General features: G+C 35.8%; 1 protein-coding gene across 1 annotated transcript in view; it reads left to right on the plus strand.

Moving 5' to 3' along the window:
* The first annotated feature begins 4268 nt into the window (after positions 1 to 4268).
* Positions 4269 to 17496, plus strand: part of LOC106876670 (uncharacterized) — a 30075-nt gene continuing 16847 nt past the window's right edge. Inside the window, exon 1 of the mRNA XM_014925303.3 lies at positions 4269 to 4650. The gene's annotated coding sequence lies outside the window, so the exon portion shown is untranslated. The remainder of the gene's footprint in view (positions 4651 to 17496) is intronic.

The raw sequence follows: 17496 nt of genomic DNA on the forward strand, positions 1-17496 counted from the left end.
GTACTTCAAGTTTCAAGCATGATGCTAGTCTTCAGCCATTGGAATTAGAACTAGCATCATGCTCCTAATAAATGTGTTGAGTGCCCTTCTTTTATTTGTCTGCACACTTGTATTACATACAGACATACATATATGAAGATGCATGGCTCAGTGGTTAAAGCATTGGGCTTACAATTGTGTGGTTGATGAGTCCAATTTCCGGACTATGCTCTGTGTTGTGCTCTTGAGCTAGACATTATTTGACATTGCTGCAGTTCACTCAGCTGTAGAAATTAGTTGCAAAGTCATTGGTGCCTTTTGTCTTTCCCTTAGACAACATCAGTGATGTGGAGAAGAGAGAGTGATATGCATGGGTGACAATACATGTCTGTACTCTAGGCACAACAGCCAGGAACTGACACAGCCTATTGGCGCGAAAATTTTCACATGTGCAGGAAGGGTGACGTCATCTCCCACTCAGAGGATTTTGGTGGAAAAATATAAAGTTGGTTACTTTTTGAACACACCGCATATATCTATATATGTATATATAATGTTATATGTTTATATGTGTCAAGCTTAATCATGTTTCTTTGCATCACACTCCCTCTTACAGTGTGTGTGTGTGTGTGTGTGTATATATATATATATATACATATACAGGGTGCAATGAATATATTGTCACCTAAATTATGCAGAAATGAAAATAACAGACATCTCATTTTAACAGATATACTTACTAAAATTACATAGAAATATCTTGAAATACTAAAGAGTAAATTTATTTAATAAAATCGCCATTGACTTCAATCTCAGCCTTCAGATGACTTCAAAATCTCCTGCAACTCTTCTGGTCTCCTTGTTTAAGCTGGTGAATGTTGTTATAATCCTTGCCTTCAGTTCATTTTCGGTGTTATCAGCAGTTTTGTTGGTCTCTTGCTCAACTGTGCCCCACACATAATATTCAAGGGGGTTGTAGTCTGGGGAGTTATGTGGCCAGATGTTAGGGGTGATGTGGTCACCGAAATTGTTTGACAGCCACAACTGGGTTCTCCTGCTTGTGTGGCATGGTGCAAAGTCCTGTTGCCAGACATAGGATATTCCAGCAGCCACTCTCTTGACCCAGGGCAGTACTACCTCCTCCAAGCACTTGATGTAGGCCTCTGTGTTGAGTCTGAAGCCATATGTGAAGATGAATGGAGGCATAATGACACCGTCACTAGTGGTCACTCCAAACACCATGATGACTGGATGTTTGATTTTTATCACTCTTGGTACATGCACTGTCCTCAGATTGACTCGCAAACACTCTGAAATGCTTGCATTAGAGCTTCTGGTGCAAATGCCAAGTGGTGCAACATGTCGTTTCCAAATTTCTGACAGAGTGAATTGCATCATGGTACTGTTTTTCTCACAGATGGTGTCCAACTGACCCTACTATACTGTGTAGTTGACAAAGTCAAAACCAAACAATGCACATGCATGAAATTAAGAATATAAAATGGTGACAATTTACCCATTGCACCTGGGTATGTGTATATGTGTGTATATATATATATATATATATATATATATATATATATATATATATATATATATGGTTGAGCATTGAATAAAACACCTGCAGGAGTTGGTTTAGAGTTTAAATCCCATTCAAATCCACTTTGCTTTTCATTCTTCTGAAGTCAATAACAATTAATCCTTTCAATTATAGGCACAAATAAATAATACCAATTGATGGAAATAAGTACTGGGCTTCAAGCATAACTGTGGTCCAATGTGTGAAACTGGTAAAAAAAAAAAAAAGAGTATGTATCATCATCACAACCTACCAAATTGTGAGTTTCATAATCCATTGAGATATGAGACTCACAACTTATTTTAGAACAAGGACCAAATTCTAGACTTGTTTCTGTAGTGTTATTTAAATCAAAACAGTCTTTTCTCCTTCAATTTTTGCTCACAGGAGGAATGGAATGGTATTGCAAGTTAATGAGACAAATCAATTTTGTAATATTGCTGCTGCTTACAGTGGCTATTTATTCCTATTATGGTATCTCTTTACAGTTAAATGGGCTCAGCTATTTGGAAGTTAGGCATGTCATTTAATGTCCATTTTCCATGCTGGCATGGGTCAGACAGCTTGACAGGAGATGGCAAGGCCAGGTTCCATATTCTGTTCTTGGTTTGGTTTCTACAGCTGGATGCCCTTCCCAATGCTAACCACTTTGCAGAGTGTACTAGGTGCTTTTCATGTGGCATTATCACCAGTGTTTTTTACATGGCACTTTGGTCTTAGGATATCAATTCTGTTGTGGGTGGATCTTGTAGTTATATATAAAAAAACATGGTGAGGATAAGACACAAATTGCTGACTTCTCAGCTGGGTTTCTTGTATTCTAGTACATCAGCAATCCATGTTCTCTATAAAGACCATTATGCTTTGTTGAAAAGGAAACCAACTTTAAACTACAACAGTCAATATATGCTAGTAAAGTCTAGCAAGCATAAATGGCTTCCTATTATTATGAACCTACCTTACTTGATATGACACTGATGAAAGTGTCTATGCATAGAAAGAAGTGCAGAACGACACATATACATTGAAAGAGCTGTACTTCAGTAAATTTTAAGTGTAAACCTCTTGGAGACATATTTGTCAAAGTACACTTGCTAAATATTTGTTGCTGTTTAGTTCCAGTTCAACCTGGACTGAGCAGACCAATGATCAAAGACAATCCAATAGTGACCATCCTGCCTCTTTGTTTATCAGGAATGAACATTTTCCAATGTATCTTTATTTAAGATGGTAGGATGTGGTTTGTGTAGGGAGATTTGACTGCTATCTCTTGGTTGAGCAATCTTATTGAGTTCTCTTGTGACTTGAGGCTAAATATTTTAGAAAAGGTGATGTCTCCATCAAAATTTTATGTAAGAAAATCAAACATTTCAGGTTTTGGTAATTATTTTCAAAACATGTATGATGACAACAACCTCCTTTGTGAACAATTTGACTGAATTGATCCAAGTTATTTTACTGGCATTATTTTATTATTCCCTTGCCCATCCTGACAGATGGTAGGCAAAGTTGGCTCTAGTAGAATTTGAACTCAAAGCAATTATGTGCAAACTTAGCCATTTCTATCATTCTTTATTCTTTTACTTGTTCCAGTCATTTGACTGCGGCCATGCTGGAGCACCGCCTTTAATCAAGAAAATCGACCCCAGGACTTATTCTTTGTAAGCCTAGTACTTATTCTATCGGTCTCATTTTGCCGAACCGCTAAGTTACGGGGACGTAAACACACCAGCATCGGTTGTCAAGTGATGGTGGGGGGACAAACACAGACACACACATATATATATATATATATATATATACATATATACGACAGGCTTCTTTCAGTTTCCATCTACCAAATCCACTCACAAGGCTTTGGTCGGCCCGAGGCTATAGTAGAAGACACTTGCCCAAGGTGCCATGCAGTGGGAATGAACCCGGACCATGTGGTTGGTAAGCGAGCTACTTACCACACAGCCACTCCTGCGCCTATGATATATATTGATATATTTTTTTAAACTGGGAACAAATTACTAGTTATATGAGATTGTGGTGCTTTTCTGAAGAATATAATGGAAGTCCATTTCAACAGACATTTGAAATTTTGTGGCGGTCTCTATTCATTAGATTTCATCTCTTGCATTATGGCATCCGGGGAAGAAAATATACGAAAAAGAATCATTCATCAGTACTTTTTATACTTATTTTAGCGACTCAGAGAGAGAGAGAGAGAGAGATGAAAGATAAAGTCAACCCAGGCGGGATTTGAACTCAAAACATAAAGGGGCGTAACTAAATACTATGCAGTATTTAGTCCAGCAGTCTGCTGCTTTTGTCACTTTCTAGTGACAATAATAATAATACCGAAATAGCACCTTTTAAAGAGCAGTTAGCTAGATACTGGTCAAGATGTAAACATATATGGGTCCAAATCAGCAACCGGACATCGGTCACTAATTCTTTTGTGTGTATGAGGCCAAAATAAACATGGAATAATGTCTTTTTTTGTTTTTAAATCATTACATCAGCTGAAGCTCGAAGAGGTGGGAAAAAGGAAAAATATTAATAATGAAATGAGAAAAAGAAAAGGGAGGTATAATTAAAATAAATAAATTGAAGTAATTACAGAATGAATTAAAATATATTTTTATAAGAAATTAAACTGAAGGAAACGTGGTTAGGTGTTACTAATTTTAGTGATTGATTGATTGGAAAAACCTTTGATAGCGTCCAGGTCCAGGAAAGATAAATTTACAGGACAGATAGTTTGATATGTATATTTGTGTGCGTGTGTGTGTTTGCAGATACACGCTCGCATAGAAAAAGATGTAGGAATTTATTTAGAAGAGGGGAGTAATGTATAATGAGGAAAAAAAAAATAAAATAACAACACATGCACAAAGGCAGGAAAAGATAGAAAAAAGTAAAGTAACGGACGTAGTATGAAGCATGAATAAAAATGATGTGAGAGAGAAGAGAGGGCAGAGAGAAGGGAAAAAAAAATTGTGTTGAGTGCAAGGTCAGCCAATCAGTTGGGAACGGCTTGCCAATGTCGGCACTTACATCGTCTCTGGCAGGACGGCGCCGCCTTACAAGCTAATCTGCCTCTGGTAAGTCGAACGACACCTTTCACATATTTGGACATAGTTGGGTTGTGTGTGAAAAAATTTTTTTTTATTTGTTTATTGTTACTTTTTTTTTGTATCTAAGAGCTTGAGATAAAAATTGGCCAGGGTCAGTTCAGTGGAAGAAGAGTTGAAACAGATGAAATCTGGACGAGCGATAATTTCACAACTGCATTTGTTTTTGTTTTTGTTTTCTTCGGTTTTTTCCGGCCCGGAAATGTCTTTCTGGTGTATGTTGTTTCCAGGAATGAGGTGTGTGAGTGGCGTGTGGTATGTGATGGCGTGTGCTGTGGCGACGAACAGACAGAGTGCCGGCAAAGGGCGGCCATTGAGAGAGAGCTACAAGAGAGAGACACACACACACAGACCAGATGAGATTACAAGATGGCTGATCTATCAATTCACATCGAGCGAGCATGCCTTCTGTTTTCCTCTCTCTTCTCTTTCTATCCCCCTTATGCATAGTTGCAGCTGTCAATTTTCCAGGCTAAACATCGCATCGTCACCTTACATTCACTGTCCAAGCAATGTTATAATTTCATATTTCCTCATGCCTTCTCCTTCATCATCATCACAGCAGAGACGATCGTTTACGAAATTACTTTAAACTTTAATCTTATTGACATATTTCTTCTTTCTATTATTCTATAACTGCCAGTTTTTTTTCCCTCTCTCTTTCTCTTGTATTCAATATTTTCACCAAACATCTTGTACATTATTTCAGTAACTCCAATATTTTTTTTTTCATATATATTCCAACACATCAATCTTCTCCATATTATTCTTAACGTTTCGTTTAGTGTTCTTCTTCTCAGAATTTAGTTTGTCAATCTCTCCAGAGAGACTTTTACGGAAATTTCCCACCGTGATGGCGGAACTTGTAAGACTTCAATCAAAACAAGCAACATTAACAGCAAGGTGATGGGTGAGAGCTGGAACCGATTTATTATGTTGGTGGGGCATAGGAAATTTAGTTTCCTTCTATCAATTTCTTAATTACTTTCGTTAAATTAGATTGTCATCTCGACATGTGTTTTATATTCCTCCTCTTGTTTCTTTCGTGTCATTTCGTTACAATGTCTTGGGGTATTGTTGATCTTTATTTTCTTCTGCAAATATTTGCTTCATTAAGATATCTTTCGCTGAAAATCACTTTGATGTTTCTCTTTGGTATTTTTTTTTTCTTTTTCGTATCTTAAATGAATTTAAATCATATCTATAACGTTTTTCTCTATTTGGATCGACTAATGATATGTCTTACTCCAATCAATCATAAGTCTTAGAACATCGTAAAGCGATTTATCAAACTTATCTATTTTGCATCCCTATAAAATATATTTCATTCTGTGTTTGAAGTATTAAATAATAATGAATCACGAGAAAAAGAGATATTTTTTTTCTCAATAAAATTATTAGGACCAAAAGAAGAGGAATAAAATGAAGCAAACGTCAAAATATGTTTGAGGAAGAATCTCTGTAAGGTGTCATGTCTGAAGGTTCGGCGAACTGTCGAAAGTAGCTGCATTCATGTCCACTGAAGGAGAAGGAGAGACATTCCTTCCGAAACTGATCCAAACTAATTGTAATCAGTAGTTTCTATTCTCATTCAGATTCTGTCCATTTCATTTAAATACCATTCCTTTTGGTTTAGGTTAAAAAAATAAAAAATCTTTCAGTCTTTCCAGCCGGAGAATAGACTGAATCTGAGAGTCGTCTTACCAATTCCTTCCTTGTTCGCTTCCTCCAGCCAGACTCCGGACCAAAGTTATGGTCACTTCGGCCGGAATGTCCACTTCTATATATTCTCCTCCCTTTCCCACTACTCTCTTTCTTCCATTCCCTCTCTGTTCCCTCCCTCTCTGTTAATATTTTATGTAGAAATCCTACCATCATCTAAAGCTGTTATTTCCCCATCTTTTTTTTAACCACTCACGTACATAGACACTATCACACAAGCATACTTATTACATATATGTAAATAATATTAAATTTTTATTTGCTGAGAATACTGTAGGAGTTGCTGAAGAACCTAGAGTTTCGGTTAAAAACATTTATCAAACTTATTATAAAAGTGTGACTGTGAATAAATATATATATTTCACTGTTACACATTTGGTATTGAGTTCTTCATCAAGACAATATTTCAATTGGTTTTAAACACACACCTATGTATGATTAGACACCTATACGTTTCATTTACACACACACACACGCATATACACACGTCGATATATAAACATTACTTAAGTATACGCATACATATATATGTAGGCGTATGTATCTACATATATTTACATACATACACTGACAAAACTACACAAAATACACTCATTCATATATATATATATATATGTACCCTGATATGCATCTATATACACATGTAGATGTAAGTATGTACATATATGTGTGTATACATGCATATATATTCTTTGTATATATATATATATATATATATGTAAATTTGCACGAAGCGTAATGATGCTTATACGTACGTACACACACATTACTTAAGTTTTGGCCAAAAAACCTGAGGTGGCCAACTCGTTCTTAAATGACAAATTGTTAAATGAAAATAGTTTTTATTTCCTTCAAATTACAGTTCAACAATTATTTACCGATTAAAAACAGTTTTTAACCATTCTGATAAATATATTAATAAAAATCTTGAATTTACTTAGGTTTTGAGACAAAAACTTAATGTCAGCCTTACCTATATATTATGAATTGTCCATGCCAGCCAAACCAGTTTATAATAAACATATGATGTATTTTCGAAATTGTTTTAAATTTTATTTTTCCCCTCCTACTAAAAAGAGATTCTCATTATTCTCATTGTTTTATGCATACAGAAAGGCCACACTAACGTTTGTTTCATTTCTTGTCTTTCTATCATTAAATCATATATGTGCAGTTATTTTGTTTTTGTTTTTGCTATTCAAAATATTTATCATTGCGGCTGAATGTGGAATGTTTCTGTGAGAAGATACAAAAGTGCAAAAATTAAAAACAAACATTATTAATAATAATAATAATGATAATAAATAATGATGAGTTTGCATTATTAGACCCATTAAATGAAGTATAGTGTAATCATTGATTTCTTACATAAGCATAACTACATGACTGTGTGTGTGTTGTGTGAATTCCTGACATAAGGAATTATCATTATATATTTGGACTAGTGTCCACATCTCGGTTGTCATATTCATGTTTCATTCTCTGTATCCACTGTTTTCTTCAGCTTTGCTGCATTAGGTTACATACGTGGAATTTTGAACTACACCTGTTATATTAAGACTACAATGTTCTCATTCCATTATCCATACCACAGATATTCTATTAGTTATGATTTAAGGATTGAAATCACATCCTGTAGCTATACTTGACACTTAATCAATGTTTTTATATATTATCCCAGTGACCTGCAGGGCAATTAGTTAAAGAAAATTAAGAACTTTAAACATAACTTTTCATGGTTGTAAATTTCATGTTCTTTTTTAATTAAAAGCTCTTGGCTGTATGGTTAAGAACCCTGCTTTGCACCCATATAGTTTCAGGTTCAGTCCCACTGCATGGCACCATGAGCAAGTGTGTTTTACTATAGCTCTGGGTTGGCCAATGTCTTGTGAGTGAATTTAGTGGATTGAAACTGTGTGGAATTCTGTTGTGTGTGTGTGTGTGTGTGTGTGGATGGGTATATATATATATATATATATATATATATATATATATAAATTTAAGGAATGGAGGAAACACATGTTATAATTGCATACATTATTCCTACATATGTTTCAAAGGATTACAACCTATGTGTTCCATAGGGATCTGTGATGTTAAAATTGTAACCTTCTCTTCAGGGAATGCATGGGAATCATCTTAAACGTAAGACATTATGACCGAGTATGAAAACAATAGATGGATAAGGTTATGACGTGATTCATTTGAAAAAAACCGTTAGAGAATTGGACGCTACCGGATAGTGGGTTTGGCAACACATACATATAAATGTATATACATACATGCATACATAATTATATATATATATATATATATATATATATATATATATACACACACACATATACATATATATATGTGTATATATATATATACACACACACATACACACATATGCCCACATTTACACATATGCACATACGTACCTACGCATATACAAATATACACATGTGTGCATGTCCCCATACACACATATATACATATATATATATATATATATGTATAAATAGAAATAGACACATACACATACATATACATGTACGCCTATCACAGTTATTTTGTGTTCTTTGCTACATTGGTTTCTATTAACCCATTTATTCTATCCGAAGAATTTTTATTCATTAAGATAGAAGAAATACATATAATTATATATATATATATATATATATATATATATATATATATATATATATATATATATATATATATATATATATATGAGGTTGGGCAACCATGACTGTGAATATGGAGTTTGCCATACGGTTTTGGATTCTGTCTCACCCCATGGGATGTTTTCTACTTGTAGCCTCAGACTGGTCAATACTTTGTAAGTGAAATTGGTAAGAGAAAAACTGTATGGGAACTTATCTTGTGTATGTGTAAATGTTCTCTACTTTCAAGTGGCAGTCTGAGCAAAATGATAACGTCATACTTATATTCTCTATTATTAGTACACCTCTGTAGCTCTACACTTTTGAAGACCTGTGGAATAAAAAAAAAAAAGACATTAACTGAATAAAACAAATAAAAGTTGGTGATAGGAGGGGTATCTAGCTGTAAAATTCTACCCTAAGTCTCTGTCCAACTCTTTGTGTTTGGATGTGTGTGTTTTCCACTTTTCCACTTCCCTCTTTCCCTCATCTTCCCATTCACTTCAGTCATCTTATCTCTCTGTCATTCATACATCTTATCTTTTATGAATGGCTGTCCCTCATACACCCCCATCATTATCATTTTTCATCTGCTTTCCACTCTGGCTTGGATTGGGTGCTTTGTCAAGATCCAATGGATTGCAAGACCTGTCTTGCTCTAGTGTCTCAATTTTTGGTATGAGTTCTACAGCAGGATGCTCTTCCTAACATCAAGCACTTTGCAGAGTGTACTGGGTACTTTTTCGTGTCATCTACACTATTGAAGTATCTTTGTAACTTGCAAGTGTAAAAAGGCCCCTTGGCTGAGAGAATTGGAGACAGGGAGGTGGCTTTATGTGAGTTGTTGAGAGACCAAAGTATAATAAGAGGAGCAGGAACAGGTCTATTGTGGCGTAGATTCACAGATATGTTGCAATATACATGGGTGAAGGTAGCTGTATTACCAGAAAGAGAAGTAAACATGGTGATAATAAGATGTTAGAGTGTACCTTCAGGGTGACATGTTTTTCCTGTATATGTCAGGTAATACACTTCCTGTATTACCTGGCTGATATATGGGTGACTAGCTCTAGCTAGTCACCCACATAATCAACCTACTTCATGGGATATTTTCAGCATCTCAGCAACAAACTACTCGCATCAGTTATTAGCTGTTGAGACACTACATCCTTCAAAACTTCCATGCTTCTGGAAATTCACCAACATTACACCTGATGCCCCAACCCCCATTTTTTTTTGGAAAACTTATTCACTGTTCACTTTCTGTGCATATTCTATGTACTGTTCATGCAGTTTTGGTTACTTCTTTTTCAGATGAGTTGTAGTGCACCTGAGTGTTGTACACAATAAGTTCATTATTATTATACCTGATGGACCAGCTGCTTCCCCTACCTTCATACCTTTAGCCACTTCAATGAGTGTTACATTTGGATGCTGTTGTGGGATTGTCCCACACACTCTCCACATTCACTTTCCACAATCATCCTCTCCAGAAAGTCTTTTATCTCCGTCCCTGTAGCTCTTATTCTAAAGTCAGTAACCTCTGCTGAGTGATAGATTCTTCACCAGGGAAGGCCTTAGTATTTATGATCATCTGTCTATCATATTTTCTGGGAAGAATAAAAGCTATCTAGTTTATATGTTTACTTGTATGGAAGATAATCAGGTAGCTGGCTGGATTTGTGATATTCATGCTGTAGATGGTTAGTTCATTTGTGTCACAGCATTACAGAAGCCTTGATTCTTCCTCATTCCTACAACCATATCCATTGCCACCATGAACTCAGGAGTAAAAATCATGATATTACCTAATATATCCATCCAAGTCATCAGTCAATAAAATAATGTCACTATCAATTGGTATTAAGTTGGTTTTCAATAGGGCCCTTTGCTGATCTCTTAGTTCAGTAATATCCTGGAATTGATTTATTTGGCTATATAATACCTTAAAGGCTGAAAGAATTGCTGAAGCATCAAGTTAAATGCTTCACTGTATAGAGTTTTTTCTCTCTCTACATTGTGGGTTGATAGAATAAATAAAGAACTAGAATTGATTTTAATTCTACAAATTTGCGCCATCTACTTATACGAGAAATTATGTTTGTTGTTATGGGTTGGCAGAATCAATAGTGTCAGATAAAATGCCTAAATGCCTTGTTGCTCTGAGTTTAAAACCCAATAGAACTGACTTTACCTTTAATTATTTTTTTTCAGTGTTGATAAAATAAATACCAGTTAATATAATTCCCTCTGTCCTTATGCCTATAACAGGTGGGTTCTCATCCATGTGTGAATGGGTAACCAGATTTGCTTTTTGTGGTCTTTTTGAATTCTATATATTTTAAGTTATGCCATATTTTTTACATGTTTACATATCTATTGTATATCATTCCTGACTCTTCCTTCAGTTTGTATAACTTTTTCTCTATCCCTCACTTCGATTTATTGTCTCAATGGACCATTAGTGGTAAATAAGGGAGATAAAATTATTGGCAAAAATGATAAAATGGTTAGAATGGTTAGCATTTTGTTTGTCTTTATGTTCTGAGTTCAAATTCCACTAAGGTCAACATTGCTTTTCATCCTTTTAGGGGTCAATAAAATAAGTACCAATTGAACACTGGTGTCAATGTAATTCACTTATCCCTCCCACCAAATTTGAGGCCTTGTGCATATGGTAGAAAAAGTTATTATAATTCTGTAGCTCTTCACTCCCCCACACACCCCTTTTTTTGCACTATCACTCATCTTCTATTCCCTACCTTCTCAACTCCTGTATCATTGGTAACCCCCAATACTACTTAATTTCTACAGAACTCCCTTACTCTTCCTTCTTCCCTGTCTTATTATCCCCCTGTCTCCCATTCCATTTCTTTAACCATTTTTCACTCTCCCATACATTCTTGATACCTCTACCCACCCACACCTCCTGTTCTTGAGGGTATGCCCTGATTCCTCTTCCACTATCTTTATATCTTTCCAGTTCCATCTCAACCACTCTGACCCTCTTCAATAATCTGAGTAGCCATATTGCTCCTCCATAGTAAGAAACCTGTTCTGTTTTGCACCCAACCCTCACTTTAATCTCTCATCCCATAGCATAAGGCTACCTCTCTCTCTCTACTTTAGTCACACTCAGTTGCAGGTGATTTTAGTCTTGCAGGCTAACAGTGGCCTCAGTACTGATGGTCTTATTAAAAAACACCCCATACATGCTATAAAGTGATTGGTGCTAAGAAGGGCATCCAGCTGTAGAAACTGTGCCTTAGCAGACATTGGAATCCAATGGAGTTTTTGGACTCATCAGATCCTGTCAAACTGTCTGCCCCATGCCAGTATTGAACATGGACATTAAATGATGAGAATGTGTGTGTGGAATACTCAGCTGCATACCTGCTAATTCAGTGAGCAGATAATTATACAACTGAATATTTGTCGTTGAAGCCAGCAGAAACCCAGTTATTTTCCCTTGTTATTATTTCTGTTGATATATCTCTATCAACAGAAAGTGATGTCTCCTTTTTCTTTCTTGTTTCTTTCTTTCTTCCTTCTTTTTTGGGGTGGGGGTTGGGGTGTGTTTCTTCATTCAATTTCACTATTTAAAAAAAAAAAAATTATTCTGCAGAATGTAATTTTAGTGTTTGAACAAAGTGCTGTGGTAGAATGGTGGACAGTGGAAGCCAAGGTTAGTTCACATGCGTTAGTAGCAGTCAGGGATCAGGTTATTGTCACGTTTCCCACCTCTCAGCTTCACTTTTCCCAACTCCCTTCCAATGCTTCCCACTCTCTCTCTCTCTCTCTCTCTCTCTCTCTCTCTCTCTCTCTCTCTCTCTCCCTCTCTCCCTCTTTCTCCCTATAGTCATTGCTGCATCCTTCACAAAAGTTAGCCAGTTTTTTTTTTTTTTTCAAATGGCATGCCATCCTTTTTTGCCAGTACTCTCCCTCCCTCCCTATCTCTTCTTCCTCCGTGCTTGAGAAAGTAGTAGTAGCAGTATTTCCTGGAGCCTTTCTCTTTTAGGTCTTCTTTCCCTATAAAGTAGTAAAGTAGTAATTCCAGGAATCCACCACACCTACACCCCGCTTCTGTTGACTGGTGGTGGTGTAAGTGGCTATATTTTTACAGTTGCCTTTACATAAAACCTTTCTACTTAATATTTATGATGTAACTTGCCTCTACTCAGAATGGAGCTGAGTGCAGGGTGCTTTACAAATGAAAATAGCCTTTATTTAACTTCTTTTTTTTTGTCTTTCTTTAACATTATTTAAAAACTATTTGCTTCATTTATTTTGGCTGAAAAGCTTGACATCTCTCTCTCTCTCTCACTTTCTCTCTCTCTCTCTCTCTCTCTCTCTCTCTCTCTCTCTCTCCCTCTTTCTCTTGCAACATTTTATTATATAATATTCCAAATAAAGTTAATGTATGACATGGAGGAAATTAATAAATGTTATTGCTAGGCATATTGTACATACAAAAGGCAAAGCCCCTCACCCAACAATCAATGATATATTGGTGTTATTAATAGTAATTTTCAGTGATGATGATGATAATAATAATAATGGTAATAATAATAATTGTTTCTAATGTAGGCAGAAGGCCTGAAACTTGGGGTGGGTGGTTTAGTCAGTTACATCGACTCCAGTATGTGACTGGTACTTTATTTTACTGACCCCGAAAGGATGAAGGGCAAAGTAGACCTCAGTGGCATTTGAACTCAGAACATAAAGATCTGGATGAAATTCTGCTCAGCATTTTGTCTGATGTGCTAACAATTTTGCTAGCTTGCTACCTTTGTTATAATATTGATAATAATAATCCTTTCTACTAAAAGCACAAGGCCTGAAATTTGGGAACAGAACTAGTCAATTACATTGATCTCAGTGTTACACTGGTACTTAATTTATCAACCCTGAAAGGATGAAAGGTAAAATCAACCTGAGCAGAATTTGAACTCGGAACGTAAAGACAGATGAAATGCCACTAAGCATTTCATCTGGTGTGTTAATGATTCTGCCAGCTCGCTGCCTTAATGATAATGATAATAATAATAATAATAATAGAAATAGTGATGATGATGATTTTAAATTTTTGGTTCAAGGCCAGCAATTTCAGGGGAGTGGGTAGGTCAATAACATTGATCCCAGTGCTTGACTGGTACTAATGAAAGGATGAAAGGCAAAGTTGACCTCAGTGGAATTAGAACTTGGGACATCAAGACAGATGTAAATGTTACAAAGTGTTTTACCTGGTGTGCTAATGATTCTGCCAGCTTGCCAATCTCCCTCTCCTTTAGGCACAAGTCCTGAAATTTCATAGTTGATATTTCTTCTACAGGCATGAGTCCAAGAATTTCATAAGGAGGGGCTAGTTGATTACATCAACTCCAGTATTCTACTGGTACTTATTTTTTTGACCCTGAAAGGATGAAAAGCAAAGTCGACTTCAGTTGCATGTGGACCCACAACATGAAGATGGACAAAATGCAGCCCAACATTTTGCTTGGTGTGCTGATGATTCTTAATAATAATAATAATAATAATAATAATAATAATAATGGTGATGATGATAAGCGCTTACATCAAAAAGCCAGAAATTTTGGGGTTAAAGGGACAACGTATTTTTCGACCCTGAAAAAAATGAAGGGCAAAATCGATTTTAGTGGAATTTGAACTCAGAAAGTAAAGAGCCAGTAGAAATGTTGGTGAGCATTTTGCCTGGTGCTCTAATGGTTTGCAAGCTCATTACCTTGATAATAAAAATTCTACTTCATACTGCTTAAAATTTTGGGCAAAGGGGCTACTCAGTTACATCTATCCCAGTACTCAGTACTTATTTTATCGATCTCAAAGGGATAAAAGCAAGTCAACTTCTGCAGAATTTGAACTCAGAACCAAAACATAGGTAAAATGCTGCTAAGCATTTTGTCTGTCAGTTCTCTGCCTTAGCAACAACAATAATAATTTTTTTTACCAGTGCTGTTAATAATAAATTTCTCAGTAAGATTTTCTGTATATTAGTTTCCTTACCCATTTATTTTTTTTATTAGATCCTTTTTGTTTTCTTATTTTTCTTTAAATTTTCAAATAAAATTAAAAATCCTTTTCCACCATTACTAATAAATTAATTGTATGGTTGCTTGTAAAACCATGCTGTATAACATCACTGAATTTCCATGTTAGCACAGGGAGATGGATTTTAGTTGGAGTGCTGTTTTGTATTGCATACTTTATGGCCGACCTTTTCTTGTAAAGTAGAAGTGGACTTTCGTATGCTGGCAACTGTAAAAATAGGCTATGGTAAAGTTTGAACTGGGTAATTGTGTTGGTCTATGTTAGTGTGTGTGTGTGTGTGTGTGTGTGCATGTGTGCTTATGTCCATACATAAATACGTACATACATACATATGTGTGTGTTGTTGTACGTGTGCATGTGCTTATGTTTGTATATATATATATATATATATATGTGTGTGTGTGTGTGTTTCTGTGTATACATGTGTACATATGTGTGTGCATTTGAAAATATAACTATAATGTATTTTTAAGTTACCTCTTTATGTTTTCCTAACTTTCAGATTTTTCTTCTTATTTTTATCATGGCTTCTATGTCAGTTTTGTGTATTATAATGTAATTCAAAGTAGCTGTTAAAAGTGTTGACAGAATAGGCCTATAGTGCATGTGTGGGTTGGGGGAGGAGGAAGGTTAGAGCTGGAGTTATGGAGAGGATTGCTATATTGGAAGTCTTGTCAACTCATGGGGAAATGGACAATAAAACCAGTTATGGTGATAATTTTATTTATGTCAGTATTTTTGGTATTAGTTTCCTTAATTTCTTGTTTCAAGTCTGGTTTGGTGCTTTTTTTTTTTCATCACTTTGGAAACCACTTTAAATGTGACGTGATAGTGACTAAATCTTGGTGTTGTATAAATATTATAGCTATAACAATGATGTTGCTGGATCGACACAATGTTATTGAAAGGTTTTGTTTGTTACACTTTGTCTTATAACCTGATCCATCCATCCATCCATCTTCTCTGAACCACTGTTCCTGAGAGGCTCGTAGGGGTAGAGTCTTCAGACACCTTCTCTTAGGATCCTATCAGAAGCAACAGTCATTAGACTTTCTGGCTGCATTCCAAACTGAGACGATCAATATTATCCAACCATTTGTTCTTGGTCTACTCCTAGGTCTCCTGTTGGTTGGCTCAGCTTGAAGAATCTGTGTTGTAAGTCTTTCCTGCAACACCCTAATCATATGCCTGTTGTACTGACGTTGTGACCTCTCAAAGCAGAGAAGTAGTCTCTCCAGGTCAAGTCTCTGATCTCTGAGCTATGTTCTCTGTTGAGTAATGTTACTCTAGAGATCCTTTGGAGGAATCCCACTTTGGCTGCTTGTATTTGCGATCATACTCTTTCAGTTATTACCCAGCATCCATGACCATGGGTGACGATATGCTTGAAAACTGAACTGAAGGTTATGAGTTTGGCTTTTTCATTAATCTCTCCTCTTCTGAGGATTGAATACTGGGGCTGGCATATTACTGTGCCGGCACCTGAAATTCTAGCATTTGGTTTAGCCTCCGGCATCCCATCGCTTGTGAATACAGCCCCAAGATACTTAAACTTTCTCATTTGTCTCAGTGAAGTTCTGCTGACATGCAGAGAACACTAGGGAAACTTTTTTGAGAGGACCAATGTGTCAGACTTCACAACACTAATTCTCATGTTCCAAGTACAGAAAATGGAATCACAGTCAACATATATGTTTACTTTTTGTTTAACAAAATACAATGGTAATTAATGTAATATACAAATTTACTTGTCCATCTGACATTTGTCAGCATCATACTCAATATATAGATGTTATAAAGGTGGTTGACACTCTCCACTAACTGTGTGTTACACATAATATACACATACTATTTATTTAACCATTATCCAAGGAAAAAAAGCCCCACAAAAAAAAACTAGATAGATATAAGCACTTTAGAAAACAGCACTGATATTGAGATGAAAACTACAGAAGCTCTCTTCAGTCTAGGAAAAAAGTTGGAAAACAAGTAGCAGCCTTGTTTTGAGATTAAGGGTATCTCTTGAGATTTTTCAGGTGGCTTCTTCCATGCCTGTGCTTCAGAAACGTTTCCAAACCCAAGCTTTTCTTCATAGCTCCATAAACTTAACTTTGATTTTATGTATGAGTTCATAGGTTCACTACAATTGTCATCATCTCTGCTTTAACATTTATTTTTCTTACTGCTATGTAGTGTTGCAGCAATTGGTTGACAATGCCTTACCTCCTAAATCTTACACTATACGAGCATAAATTTATAGGGTAACGTTTATGTAGTTGCATGACCATAGGCCCAGGCATGGCTGTGTGGTTAAGAAACTTGCTTTGCAGCCACATGATTTCAAGTTTAGTTCAGCTGTGTGGAACCTTGGGCA

This window comes from Octopus bimaculoides, chromosome 3, assembly GCF_046866305.1.
Source record: "Octopus bimaculoides isolate indiv1 chromosome 3, ASM4686630v1, whole genome shotgun sequence".
Taxonomy (NCBI): Eukaryota; Metazoa; Mollusca; class Cephalopoda; order Octopoda; family Octopodidae; genus Octopus; species Octopus bimaculoides.